Source organism: Pleurodeles waltl, chromosome 3_1 (genome assembly GCF_031143425.1).
Source record: "Pleurodeles waltl isolate 20211129_DDA chromosome 3_1, aPleWal1.hap1.20221129, whole genome shotgun sequence".
In the NCBI taxonomy this organism is placed as follows: domain Eukaryota; kingdom Metazoa; phylum Chordata; class Amphibia; order Caudata; family Salamandridae; genus Pleurodeles; species Pleurodeles waltl.
In genome coordinates this window covers 1,331,761,498-1,331,776,916 of record NC_090440.1, presented here as the reverse complement: position 1 = coordinate 1,331,776,916, position 15,419 = coordinate 1,331,761,498, and the positions used below count along the sequence as shown (strand labels likewise).

At 45.1% G+C, this 15,419-nt stretch overlaps 1 protein-coding gene across 6 annotated transcripts in view; it reads left to right on the top strand.

Annotated features, from left to right (window-relative positions):
- The window catches only part of SLC35F5 (solute carrier family 35 member F5), a 575,369-nt gene that overhangs the window by 53,526 nt on the left and 506,424 nt on the right, over window positions 1–15,419 (top strand). The window lies entirely within an intron of this gene.

Here is a 15,419-nt window from a genome sequence, read left to right as displayed (position 1 = left end):
ATAGAACCCTGAAAACAAATGTCACCTTAACATTGTGCAATGAGAAGGTGCCTAATATTCCATGACATTCACGCCTATTGCAGGGTAGTAAATGATGATCATTTTTAAACGCATGCAGTCTGAAGGAGCCCCCAAATAGCTCGCAACATGAAATGCACAGAGTTTCTCACGGAGCGGGCATTTCAGCTCCACTGTGTGGTTCCACATTCAGTCCTGCTGAAGTCTTCCCAATACAGTCCTGGACCCCTATGCATTCTTTTAATCAGGCCAACTCAAGACCTGCTCCCAAGCCTGAGGCAGCAAGGTCTCTGCTCCTCAGAGTTCTGCTCCACTAAACCCATGACAGACGAGACCTGCTTCTTTTAGGCATACTGAAATCCCATTCTTCTGTGGACTTTGACTCAAAGGCTCTTAATTGTCTCTCAGGAGCGTCCTGAGCCTTTGAAGCCACTCATACAACCTATTTTTTTGTTTTATTTATCTATTTATTTTATAAAGAGCATCGCTACCCAGTGGGCTTCCCAGCACTACAGCCACTATCAGATCCTAAAAAAACAGCCAACCACACCACATACTTGGGGAAAAAAAAGTTTTCAATTTCTTCCTGAAACTTGTATAGTTCTTCTCTTTTCTCAAGTCCTTAGGTACATAGGTACATAATTCCAGATTTTTGGGGCCAAAAATCTAAATGACCGACTGCCCCCTCGAGCTCTTCTGCTTCTGGGAACTACTTAGAGGTTGAGACTGTTGGACTTGAGATCTCTGTTATTTTGATAAGAAGTGATTAGTTGTTGTAAAATGGGTGGACCCAGATAATATTTGGCTTGGTTCATAAAGCACAGAGCTTTGAACTGTATTCTACAGTTGATTGGAAGCCAGTGTGAAGCTTTAAGCGATGGGCGTACTGATTTCATTTTAGGGGCGTCAGTCAAAAGTTGTGCAGCTGTGTTCTGAATTACTTGCAACATTGTAGTAACTAGATAATTACCATAGTCAAGATGGGAGAGAACCAATTTCTGAATCACTATCCTTCGGACAGCTACCGGCAGCCACTTCAGGGTTTTTCTCAGACCTCACAACAAACTAAAACAGCTGCTAGCCACCCTCTGTACTTGAGATGGCATGGTAAGGTGAGTGTCTACCATAAAGCCAAGGCTTTTCACTTCTAATTCTGGGGGTGAATGTTCCCCTAGGGATGAAGGCCAGCTGATTAAGTTCCAGAGTGAGGGGTTATTACCCACTATTATCACATCTGTTTTTTTTTCTCCATTAAGTTTCAAGCTGCTGGCTGCCATCCAACTGGAGATTTTCTCTTAACATCTATATAATCTTATAGACGTTGGGTGAGTATCAGAGGATAATAAACCAACCTACTGCCATCTTGCTTAAGTGCAACTCCGGGGCATCTTAATCCTAACAGGTAAATTAGAGGAAAGATCATGGGCAAGCGCTCCCAAATGAGAAACAGGGGATTTTCTATATAAGCAAAATGCTGGTTTGACATCCCGTGTGGAGAATTTAAAAGCACCATCAAATGTCCATGGGTTTCCCCATGGACGGTGCGACCTGAACGCAAAGGAGGAAGGTGGATCGGAAATTCAAGGTTGCGTCATTCTCCTGTGAACAGTCAGCTAGAATGACCAGACCGTACTGCTGTGAATGTCCTAGAGAAGATCGCTGAAACACTGAAGAGAACTGGTTGGACTTCTGTCTCTGTGGGCAAGTGGAGAGTACTGCTTTTAAGTTGTCTTTGGGGTCCCAGTGGCCCAAATTATCTAGACCCTACACCTCAAACAGAGAATTGGTGCATTAAATAAAGTCTGCTGCAGGGTCAGGTGTGGCCGAGGTGGCCAAGATTGCAGTCACCACCTAGAAACTCTCCTGAGTTCCCTCCCCTCTCCCATAATCTTATTAATCCCGCCTGAGCAGGCTGTGCTGTGGACCACTCTTCCTCCTCGTTTGACCTGTCGGATCCACCACAGACCTAAATTTGAAGGGAGAAGGACAGTTCTGGAAGGACTAGCGGCGCAGCCCGACCTGGGGTTCAGCTGTGATTGTCTCGGTCGGTGGGCTGCAACTCTGTGTTCACGGTGCTGTGTAGCCGGGCTGCTGCGCAGCTTGTTTTTCCCACGTCCTGACTATCCTGGAATCTGGGCAATTCCTGGTCTTTGACGGAGTTGGGGATGCCCCCTCGAAACATGGCTGATATGTAGCCAAACCTGCCATCCGGTTTTGGCCTGGACTGTTGTCGGTGGCCCAGGCACTCGAAATTTTGCATGCTGGAGGCAGCCCTAGTGGAGTTTAATTCTGCTGATTTTAGCTGCAACTATGGCAAACACCCCACCCCCCCTGTGCTGCCATAAGGGCATGTGCCCAACAAGTCACTTGGAGTGGAGGAAGGACACCTGTAGCATACGGGAGGCCACATGATGCTGGACCTCTGGTAGTCCTCTTTGGGGCCTTTTTGGACCTCACGCTGCCAATCGTTTTGTGGCCACGCTGTAGATGACTCTCTGGGATTGTTGGGGCTGCTGAGTTCTACGGCAGCTGAAATAGATTCCTGTGGCCCTACACTGCTGGAGCTGGCCTTGGGTGACACTGGCCATTACCTTTTTTGCGGGCGACATCCCTTTTCTCTCCCTCTTGCACCTGCACTGTGGTGGAAGTCCTGGTGAGGGCCTGGCCCTGTGGATCGAGGGAGCGGGCGCTTGGGACAACTACTCCTGCTCCTTGCGGTGAGTTGGGCATTTCGCAGCATCATTCAGTGGGGCCACGTGATTGCTACTGATTTTAGGGGTGTGGGTTCCTGTCTGACTTTTCTCCTTCTTCTTGACACCAACCCCACCCCCAATACTCCTGGCTGTGAGCAAACAGACCGAAGTTTGCAGTCCCGCCCCTTGCCTGATGTACTGGCCTCTTTTCCTCCTCAGCTTTTGGGAGCCATGGAGGGACGGTGACTTGGACCTTTGGGGACTCTGTATTCAATTGGAGCCTCTGTCTGGAACCGTGTCCCTCCTGACTAATGTCCTGACCGGGGGCTGCCTGCGCTTTACATGGCTTCTGGAGGCGACCTTGTTGCTTGTGCTAGTTTGAAGCATGCGGGCTGGGAGTGACATCTATACGCCTCACCTCTGCCTTGCCTGCTCTTCTATCTTTGGTACTGTACTATCTGCTGTGCCCCAACTGCTTGTGCTGCCTCTTAGCAAGCAGGCTGGCAGTCGACTTTCCTTGGCAGCACATTGTGGGCCAGATCTCACTGTCCGCAGCATGGGAAAGAACAGGGCCCTACAATTTGTCCTGACTCAGACCAAAATGGACAGCTTCACTACGTTGCAGGCGGGGTCTATAAGCTCTGGAGATCCCTCCAAGGCAGCAAATTCTCCAGGATGAGTCCATCCCAACCTAGCCACGATCTGTAAGGCCATTCAAGACTCGGAAACGGCTCTAGAAAATATAGTGGGCGAGGTCAGGATGGACGTAGCTCTTTTCCAGGAAGATCTTCATAACATGGCTGCCAGGGTTGGTGAGGCCGAGCGCCTGGTATCCTGTGTGGAAGACGATGTGTCCATCCTGAAGTGGCAGGTGTCCGGCCTCCTGATCTCTCGACGGCTGTGGAGGTATGGACAGAAGATACAGAAAAACTCTCCCGCTGCAGCAATCTGTGCCTGGTGGGCTTTCTAGAGGGGTCTGAGCTGCCCGATGCCGCAGAGTTCCTCGGGGACTGGTTCCGCTTGTAGGGACTGGCATGAGCCCTGTCTCTGTTGTTGGTTGCGGAGTGAGCCCATTGATTCCCTTGCCCAGCCCCCCCGGACCCTGATGAAACCTCTAATTGTTCCGATCCTCAACTTCAGAGACAGAGATGCAATCCTCAAGGAGCGCCCTGAGCAATCTGACCTGTGTCTTTAAAATGTATGCAACATGTTATTCCCTGACTATACAAGCGCCATGCAACAGCGCCACCGATCCTTTACAGAGGTCAAGCAAAGACTCTGGGCACTAAACCTTCAATACCTGCTTCTTTTCCCGGCCTGGATTTAGGTCCTTTTTATCTCCAATTCCTTTTTCTTTGAGAGCCTGGAGCAGGACTGGGAATGGATCAAAGAAAAGGGAGGACCTACGTGCCCCGTCTGACAGTGGTGCTCTCCAGGGAGCAACAGCCCGCCATTTGGGCATCAGAAGGAACCGCGGACCCGAACCTACAAAATCTGTCCTTGGGATGCCAGTGGAGGTGGGGAAGGGGACTTATGGGGCTAGGAATCAGAGCCCTCCACTTCCAGGACGATGGGACGGACAAGACATTGCTTCTCCAACACACTCTCCCTAGACAGAGGATTCCCAGTCTGCCCCGGTGTAAACCTGTACATCTGGCCCCAGACCGGTATGAGTAGAATAACGATCCTTTGCAATGGCTGAACCTGCAGGTAATGGACTATATTTTGCTTTTCCTTTGCCTTGCTCCAACATATTTCTTTTCCGTAGGCTTTATGAGAGGTTTTTGCCCTCTCAATATGCTCCCTTTTTTGCTTTTGCCTTTTTCTAATTGTGTTTCCTTTGCCTCCGTTGAGGTCCAATTAGGGAGACAGATGCTTCATGAGTGGAAGCATGGGGTGGTGGGAACTGAGGGCATTTGAGGTCTGGTTTATTGTTTGGGGAGTTCTTTTTCTGATTTGTTTCCCATGCCACCGTTTTGCTTCACAGCTGCTTCTTGCGCCACTTGTATCCTTATCATGCCATCTCATGATTCTGCACGCACAGGGCCATTCCTTATGCCTACCTTAGCACACCATTGACAAAACATGTGTTGGCGGGCTGGATTTGAGAGATGTCAGGAGAATCTATCGGTGGCAATTCAATGTGATGCTTATTTTGGAATTGAATTAGAGAATTACGGAATACGATTTATTGGACTATATACCAACCGATTGTGGATACAGTGGTGCCAATCTGAACATGCATATGGACTAATAAATAAATTTAACATAGGTGGAACTACTGTTGTAACAATATTCACATTCCATATAATTCAATTGAATGCTGTCCTGGTGGGTTGTGTGCCTAGCAAATTTAGGAAATATATGACTTACCAGTATGAATTGCTGGTAGATGGGGTCTTTTGGAAGTATTCACCCTGACTAGTGCACCTTCTGAGCCAGTTGGAATCAGGGACTGGTAGCGCCTTTGTACTCACTGAATACTTTCCTAACTGACTACATTTATCTTGTGTGAGTAGGCAGCTCCTCCCTGAATCATTACTGATATCTATAATAATAGAGAGGGAAAAAATTGCTGAAGAATTATTTAGTAACCTAATGAAGGGTCGTACTATACATGAATCAATTAAAAGTGGTACTCATGTGTCTAAAGAAAGTATATTAGAGAAATTCAAGAGATTGGAAAAGTTGAAAAAGTTAGAATTATCTAGGTGGTGAAATGGCGTGAATAGAATCCCTAGGGGTCTGAGGTCACAGATTTTCCCGACATATGACGATTTGGATTTGGATATTCTGTCACTTTGGAATAAGAAATTAATTTCCAGTTCAATGAGACTCATGGATATCCTTATTGAAAATGCAGACAGGAAGGTTTCAAAATTACAAAAAGAGATAACAGTACTAGAACAGGACATTAAAGGTACGGGTCTTAGTGAAGCAATTGAAAAAAACTATAGAATATTGGATGACATATTACATCGACACCAGGAAGGCATAAAACAAAGAAAAGCAAGAAAACTAAGGAGAGACGTGTGGGATTATTCGAATGGGAGAGTGTCGCGCCGCACCGCGCGGCGCGAGCCGAGCGTTCGGCACAAGCCGCGCGTTCGGCTCGGGCCGCGCTTCGCGTCTCTAAGACGTGGCGCGCCCCGAGCCTTTCTTGCACCCTGCGAGGCCCCAGGACTTACTTGGGGCATCGCGCTGCTCTCTCCCTCCGTCTTGTTGGGGTCTCCTGACCCCTCTTACCTGTTTGGGGCTCCTTTTTCTTCTTTTTCTGTCTTTCTTCCTTTTTGGGTCTGTTTTCTTCCTCTGTCCTTTGTCTTTTCCCCTTCCCAGGTTACCTCTGTCTTCCCAGCATTCCTCCTTCCCTATTCTCTATGGTTTCTGCTCCAGTCTATTCTATCTACTTTTCCCTATTCAAGATGGTGTCCTTTTTCTTCCTGTGGGTCACTTCCTGTTTTATGGTATTTAAGGGTGGTGTTTCTTTTCCTCTTTGCGCTGCAACACTCTCTGTTTCAGTTAGTGTCCTCGCTCCTGATTTCCTAGCCTTCGGCTCTGGATTTCGCCATTTCTGTGTTACGTCAGTTCCTTTGATTCCTGTTCCTCTGTTCTTGTTCCAGGAATCCCCTGCGAATCTTCTGGGAGGTTTTTTCCTCTTCTTCTGAAGGGGTTTTTTCCCTCTGGCGCTACTTTCTCACGGTCACGGTCTGTCCTTGGCGTTTCTTCGCCTACAGCACCGTGGCTACCAGAAAGAGTCACCCCTTTTTGGGCCAAAGTCGAACTCTCAAGATCCACGCCTCAAGATCTGCAAACTCCAGGCGCAAGCAGCACGTGAGTCGTGACAGATTGCAGCGCCTAACCATCCCGACGTCTTCTAACACCATGGAAGACACTGTGGTAGCTGCTGCAGATCCGGATCAAGCTCTGCTAACTACAATTCAGCAACAAGCTCAAGAATTACAGCAACTACGCAGTGAGAATGCTGCGCTGCGACAGGCTTTGGCTTTCCGCAGTGGTGATGTCCCGACGCTCTCCGCCTCTACCCATCGTTTTTCGGGTGAACCAACCAAGCTGCGAGAGTTCCTTGACTCCTTGACAGTGTACTTCGCCTTCCGACCCACCCAATTCTCCCATGACAGAACCAAGGTGGGTTATCTCATCAGTGCCTTATCTGGTCCTGCCTTGGCCTGGGCAACCCCGATGGTATCATCTAACGATCCGGTATTGTCGGATTATTCCGCCTTTGTGAACCGCTTCAAGCTGATGTTTAGTCGTCCGGGATTGGAGGCTTCAGCAGAAGAGGCCTTATGCGATATTCATCAAGGTTCACAAGATGTCCTTCAATACATTACACGCTTTCGTCAACTAGCGGCAGAGACCACCTGGGTGGAACGTACTTTGGTGACTTTGTTTCGTAGAGGACTCAAAGAAGAAATCAAAGACGAACTCGTACATTCCACCAGAGTGGAAGATCTTCGTGGCCTGATGGATCAAGCCCTCTCCATCGAGTATCGCCTTCAGGAACGGAGAGCAGAGAAGAGAAAGAGCAGAGGGTCTTTTCAACCAAGCACCTTACGAGTTTTTCCGCATCGTTCTGAGGAACCTCGCCCTCCTGTCAGAGACACCGAAGGAGAACCCATGCAGGTGGATACAACTCGAGGCCCTCTCTCCGCTAGCGAACGAGAAGATAGACGAAAGAAGGGTTTGTGTTTATACTGCGGTTCTGCCGGCCACATACTGCGTACCTGTCCAGTACGTCCATCAAGGCCATCGGGAAACGCCGCTTCCCGTCCTCTGTAAGAAGGGAGGGGACGGGATTAGCAGCTATACCTTCCATCAGTTCTTTCAACGACAATACCACATCCTTGTTCATTTTACCAGTAATGTTACAATTACCTGATGGCCGTCAAGAGAAGACTATGGCACTACTAGATTGTGGAGCTAGTGGTATTTATATGGATAAGAAGTGGGCCACCACTCAACAAGTTCCTATACAACCTAAGGAGATTCCAGAACAAGTACACACGGTGGATGGATCTTTGATATCATCGGGTCCAGTAGATACAACTACCCTGATGCTGAATCTACAGATCAGTAACCATCAGGAACACATCTCCTTTGATCTTATAACTTCCCCCAACCATACCATCATTCTTGGAATCCCGTGGTTCATCAGACATAATCCATATGTGAACTGGGCTACCCGTACGGTTTCCTTGTCTTCACAGTTCTGTCACGAGCACTGTTTTGCTTCAGACAAGTATTGGTCGCCTAAGAGGTCAATAATCACGGAGGGTACCACCGGTTCGACCATAAATACAGTCCAAGGAGTTCCTGAACACTATTTGGATTTTCAAGATGTCTTCCAAAAACCTTCCAAACCTGTGTTACCTCCACATCGAGATTACGATTGTGCTATTCCCTTGGAACCTGGCACTATCGCTCCTTTTGGCAGGATGTATTCCCTCACGGAAACTGAAAAGGAATTACTAAAGGAGTATTTGGATGAAAATATTCAAAGTGGTCTTATTGTTCCATCGTCTTCTCCGGCCGGGGCTCCTCTCTTTTTCGTACCCAAGAAGACAAAGGACCTTCGCCCTTGCCTGGATTTTCGAGGCCTGAATAAAATAACTATTAAAGATCGTTATCCTTTGCCTCTCATAAGGGACATTTTAGAGGCAGTCAGAGGGGCCCAACGGTTTACCAAACTAGATCTACGGGGAGCCTATCACCTCTTACGCATTAAAGAAGGAGATGAGTGGAAAACGGCCTTTAGGACTCCATTTGGTCACTTTGAATACAGGGTAATGCCTTTCGGTCTTACTAATGCCCCGGCAATCTTTCAGAGATTTATGGACTCAGTATTCTCGGATCTCCTGAATCAGACAGTTGTAATCTACCTTGATGATATTCTTATTTATTCCAGAAATCCCGAACTCCATTCTTCCCATGTTAAACAAGTCCTTCAACGACTCCGGGCACATCAACTATTTTGCAAACCCGAAAAGTGTGAGTTTGACCAGACGGAAGTCAAATATCTAGGATATCATTTAAGTACCACCGGAGTAGCCATGGATCAAGAAAAGGTACAAGCTATACTAGATTGGCCTTCTCCATCTTCTATTAAAGAAACACAATGCTTTCTAGGATTGGCGAACTTCTATCGACAATTCATCGCAGACTTTGCATAACAAACTAGCCATATAACTCACACTTTAAAGAAGGAAAATCTTATTAAAGGGTTTGTCTGGACTAAAGCTGCTGAAACAGCTTTTCAGGATTTAAAGAAGGCATTTACACAAGCTCCCATCTTAAGACATCCAGATACCAACAAACGATTTATTGTCGTCACCGATGCTTCTGAAAAAGCCATTGGTGCCGTCCTACTCCAACAACAAGAGGATGATGGTCTTGAACATCCTGTTTTCTATTTGTCTCATATACTCTCTATTGCAGAACAACATTACTCAGTATTGGAAAGAGAATTGTTGGCTCTGAAAACAGCTTGTATTGAATGGAGGCAGTTTCTGATGGGTTCCAAGGAACCTTTTGAAGTGAGAACAGACCATCGAAACTTACAATGTTTACGAAATTTCGTATGCCAAAATAGTCGTCAAGCTCGTTGGGCCTTCTTCTTCAGCCAGTATGATTTCTACATTACATATATTCCTGGCTCCCAAAACATTCTGGCTGATGCTCTATCGCGTCGTTATCCAGATTGTACTCCTGTCCCAGCTCAACCCCTACTGGAACCTAGTAAGATCATTGGGGTAGCCCAGTCTTTTCTGGAGGAGGTACAACTGGAGTACCCCAATCTATCTGATGATGAAGTAGAGAACTTAAGGCCTCTTTTACATAAGAGACAAGGATACTATTATTATCACGATCTGTTATTCATCCCCACTAACAGAGTGAGAGAAAAGGCATTACAAATGTGTCATGATTCACCGGTTGCTGGTCATAGAGGCATCAAGGCCACACAAGAACTGTTATCACGATTTTTCTGGTGGCCTACTTGGAAACAGGATATTGAAACATACGTTCAGGCTTGTCCCACATGCGCTCAAGTCAAGATTCCCCGAACCAGACCTGCGGGATTACTCCAGCCCTTGCCGGTTCCGCCAACTCCATGGCACACCATCTCTACCGATTTCATGTGTTCGTTACCACTCTCAGCAGGAAACCGGGTAATCATGGTCACTGTGGACTCTTTTACTAAGATGGCTCACTTCACTGCCTTGAAAAAGCTACCTACATCCCAAGAATTAAGCCAGATATCCATCGAACATATCTTCCGTCTTCATGGACTTCCTCATACTCTTATATCTGATAGAGGACCTCAGTACATTTCCCGGTTTTGGAGGTATTTTTGTAAGACACTAAACATCGATAGAGCTCTGTCATCGGGCTTCCATCCTCAGACCAATGGACAGACCGAGCGTCTGAACCAAGGCTTAGAACAATACCTTCATTGTTTTTGCAACTCAACTCAAAGCAACTGGAACACTTATCTCCCTATCGCTGAATTCTCTTATAATAACTCAGTCCATAGTGCCTCCAAGACCACTCCTTTTTTCTGTTCTTATGGTTTTCATCCTACCTCTTTTCCTACTTCTTCTCTGTCTCCCACTCCCTTGCCCGCTATTACTCATTTTTCCAAACGTCTTCTACAAATCCATAGACTGATTCGTTCTAATCTCTTACACACCAAGAGATATATGAAGAAAGTAGCAGACAAGAAACGTAGGGCCACTCCGGACTACCATCCACAGGATAAAGTTTGGCTTTCTTCTAAATTCTTACCCTCACGTCTTTCTCAGAACAAATTCACACCTCGCTATTACGGGCCTTTCCGTATTCTCCAGTTGCTTAATCCTGTCACTGTCCGTCTTCACTTGCCTCACACATGGAAGATTCATCCAGTCTTCCATGTCTCCCAACTCAAACCTTATGTACCAGATCCGTATTCCCGTCAGTTTTCCTGTCCTCCTCCTGTCTTAGTGGATGATGTTCCTGAATATGAGGTTCAGGAGATTTGTGACTCTCGTCTTTTTCACACCCGTCTGCAGTATCTGATTCATTGGAAGGGTTATCCTCTCAGTGAGTGTTCTTGGGAAGATGCATCTTCTGTTCATGCTCCTCTTCTGACTCAGCGCTTTCACCGTTTATTTCCTTTCAAACCAGGGCCTTCGGGAGGGGGGCCTACTGTCGCGCCGCACCGCGCGGCGCGAGCCGAGCGTTCGGCACAAGCCGCGCGTTCGGCTCGGGCCGCGCTTCGCGTCTCTAAGACGCGGCGCGCCCCGAGCCTTTCTTGCACCCTGCGAGGCCCCAGGACTTACTTGGGGCATCGCGCTGCTCTCTCCCTCCGTCTTGTTGGGGTCTCCTGACCCCTCTTACCTGTTTGGGGCTCCTTTTTCTTCTTTTTCTGTCTTTCTTCCTTTTTGGGTCTGTTTTCTTCCTCTGTCCTTTATGTCTTTTCCCCTTCCCAGGTTACCTCTGTCTTCCCAGCATTCCTCCTTCCCTATTCTCTATGGTTTCTGCTCCAGTCTATTCTATCTACTTTTCCCTATTCAAGATGGTGTCCTTTTTCTTCCTGTGGGTCACTTCCTGTTTTATGGTATTTAAGGGTGGTGTTTCTTTTCCTCTTTGCGCTGCAACACTCTCTGTTTCAGTTAGTGTCCTCGCTCCTGATTTCCTAGCCTTCGGCTCTGGATTTCGCCATTTCTGTGTTACGTCAGTTCCTTTGATTCCTGTTCCTCTGTTCTTGTTCCAGGAATCCCCTGCGAATCTTCTGGGAGGTTTTTTCCTCTTCTTCTGAAGGGGTTTTTTCCCTCTGGTGCTACTTTCTCACGGTCACGGTCTGTCCTTGGCGTTTCTTCGCCTACAGCACCGTGGCTACCAGAAAGAGTCGCCCCTTTTTGGGCCAAAGTCGAACTCTCAAGATCCACGCCTCAAGATCTGCAAACTCCAGGCGCAAGCAGCACGTGAGTCGTGACAGAGAGTGTTTACTTTTGCTAGGAAATATGACCATTTAGCTGGAGGGACTAACTTGAAGAGCTCTCCCAGGGACTCCATGAGCTCTGTCTCCTCTTCAAGAGAGAGCGAGCTAACAAGTGAGACTGACACTGATAGGGGTGAGGCTAGTACTAGTGCTGATCCTTGTAAAGGTAATTCTTTTTTCCAAGAAATGTTAAGAATAAGACCGGGGAACCGACTACCAAGAAGAGAAGTAACAGGCAAACCAGGAGGAGAGGAACAAACACACAGAGGAGAGGAATGAAAACAAGATCGTGGGACAGGAAGAATCAGGGCAATTGATAGGACAGCAGATTAATGTCATCAATCTATCTAATAAGAATCTTTCTGGGGACATGATCTCTTTACTGAGTAAAGGTTTGGGTTTTTGCCCTACTAATAGGGGAGATCTTTGCAGACAACAAATTGACCTTTACAAGTTTGTGAGACGTCTAAAACTTAAGAGATTCTTTGAATTAAACACGCAAGTAGTTGGACAAGCGAGTCGTATTGTAGAGGAGTCCAAATACAGTGACATTACTATACAAGATATACATGACACGGCAATGGTAATGTCAATTACTGACTATGAGGATATACCTATGATTACTCAGAAACTACTGCATGATTTGAATATTTTTTCTGATTCACATGAGACTAGTGGTCTTAAGAGGAGATCTAAGTGGACCCCCAGGACAGGAGATGATAGCAACATTGAAGTTTTTTTTTATAGATCTGTTACCAGAGATTTAAGACAACATTGGAATAAATTTAGAGAGAGAAGATTGAAAAACAATCTTACTAGTAAAGAATGGCAGGCTCTGAGAGAATTACAGGATGGTAATGATATTGTTATCAGACAAGCCGATAAAGGTGGAAACATTGTAATTATGAATAAAAAAGACTATGTCGAAGAGATCTATAAACAACTGAATGATGGTAATTGTTATGAAACTCTTCCCCTCCAACCCTATACGAAACCTGGTCAACTTAATCAATAATTCACTGGGAGCATGGCATCAGCAAGGGTTACTAGAAGAAGAAGATTTTTTATATATGCAAGTGAATAGACCTAGATACCCGTGTTTTTATACTTTACCAAAAATCCATGAGAACCTCCCTTTTCCCCCTGGAAGACCGATTATTTCAGGGATTGCGGGACTTACGGAGAGAATCTCAGAATTTGTTGTTGTTTTTTTGCAACAGCTTGTCGCAAATTTACCATCATATATCAGAGATATATTCTGGCCATTTTAGGAGATATGCAATGGGAAGCAGACATGATGCTAGTTACTTTGGATGTGGTAGCACTTTACACTAGTATTCAACATGAGTCAGGTCTCAAAGCTTTGAGACATATGTTAAATAGAAGATCAGCTAGTTTGCTTAAACACACTGAAATGATACTGACGATGGTCGATTTAATATTAAATCATAATGTTTTCCTTTTCAACAATCAGTGGTACAGACAGAGGCAAGGAGTGGCGATGGGTGCCAAATTCTCCCCTTATTACGCCAATCTCTTTATGGGATGGTTTGAGGAGAGGTGGGTTTGGGGACCAGGGTCCAGAGAGTGGCAGGATTATATATTGTACTGGGGAAGATATATTGATGATTGTTTTATGATTTGGACAGGAAATTCAACACAATTGACTGAATTTTGTGAGTATTTGAATAAAAAAGATGTAAATATTAAATTCACTTACAAGTTTAGCAAACAGAAAATTGAATTTCTAGATGTTGAATTGTTCATACATGATGACCATATTCATAGTAGATTGTATAGAAAACCAACTTCGTGCAATACAATATTACATGCTTCCAGTGCACACCCCAAAAACCAGATATTGGCAATACCCTTTGGGGAATTAGTCAGGGCGAAACGTAATTGTAGTAGAACAGAAGAATTTGAAGAATGTGCACAGGAAATGATCTCTCGCTTTGTACAAAGGGGTTACAGTCGGGATACAATTCATAATGCACAGAAAAGGGTTGAAAAAGGTAACCAGACAGAGACTTTACCACCACGTCGGAAACCTTTGGATAAAAGTTCGAATGAGATCTGATCAATTACAGATTATAATGAGGGTGCTTCTATTTTGCGGAGGGTGATGCAACGACATTGGAACGTTTTGAAACAAGACAACATGCTAACAAAATTCATTGCATCACGCCCGATATTTACGTATAGAAGAGGACAATCTTTGAAGAATCTGTTGTGCCGGACCTATCCTAGACCTCTAAACAAAGAGAATTGGCTATCGAGAAAATATCCAGGCTTTTATAAATGTGGCCATTGTGGGGTTTGTAAATGGGCCTGCCATGGTCTAACGGAATTCAATGATAATGATGGTAAGGTCTATAGAATAAGTTCACATATGACTTGTGACACGAAACAAGTTGTTTACATTATAAAATGTAAATTTGAATGTGTATATGTAGGGAGCACTATACGCCCATTGAAAAATAAGGATTGGTGAACATTTGAGGGCGGTTAAACAAAGGGATGAGAGATATCCATTAGTTCAACATGTCCTGGTTTGTAAGAATCAAAGCACACAGATTACAATTCAATTCTTTGGTTTAGAACATATTTCTGTGGACCCCAGGGGTGGAAACAGAGAATTACAGCTTAGACGAAGAGAGTCACTATGGATCATGAGGTTACAGGCGGTGGAGGTGGGCTTAAGTACGGATCACAAGTTGGAGTATTTTTTAGGAACGTAATTTTGAAATTTGAGTCTCAACTATTTTGAACTTTATAGATATTAATTTTCAAGACTATGGTTGTATCTTATAATTTATTTAGAGCACTTTTGATTGGTTCTGTAAAATTGTACTTTGATCAAGTATAGATTTGGGCTGATAATATGTTTGTGCTTGCCACTGTTTCTCGGATAGCATATCTACTAACTAGAAATTTATAATTTTCGTTTTGAAATGTTTGAGGTTGTTAATTTAAAAAGGATAGCTTTCAAACATTTAGAAAGTGCTAATTATTAATTTTATTTTAGGATAGGAGGCAGGGCAATAGATTACTATAATGATACAAAGTCAACCTTTTTACTCAGTGGTTTAAAGATAGTGGGTAAAGAAAGCGGAGGGAAGAGCTTGTTGCTCTGAGTCCTTTCTTTGTATCTATGCGGCGGCCATAGACAATAAGGAAGGACTAACATATACGGGTTAGTCACTTCTGTATTAAGACGCGCTGGTGCTGGTATTTAAACTTCGGCGCGAGTGATGCTCGGTTGATGAGCGCACTCGCTTCCAATCATTGCGAATTTAAGAGGTGTAATAGAGTTGGCCTGAGGTAAGTGTGAATGCCCGGTTGGACTGATAGTGGGGTTCTGGGCTGATATTCAAGTGGCGGTACTATGTTATACGTATGATTTTGATAACTAGCGAGTATATTTTTTGGTGCACGATGGTTTAGGTATTCTCAAGGGAACAAAGGTTTTCGACTACCTGACATACTTTAGGGGGCTGTTTTCTTCTTTTATGTACAAGTTACTTGCAATGCATATTTAATCATCGAGCAGGGATACCACAATAGATTTAGATTTATTTTACATATACTTGGTTATAGTGACTTCATAAACCTGTAAGTATTGGAGCTGCTTATTCATTGAGTTTGGAGCTTTATAGTCTCTAGGGGCTACGTAGCTAGACGTCAGTGATTTGCAATTCTGAGAC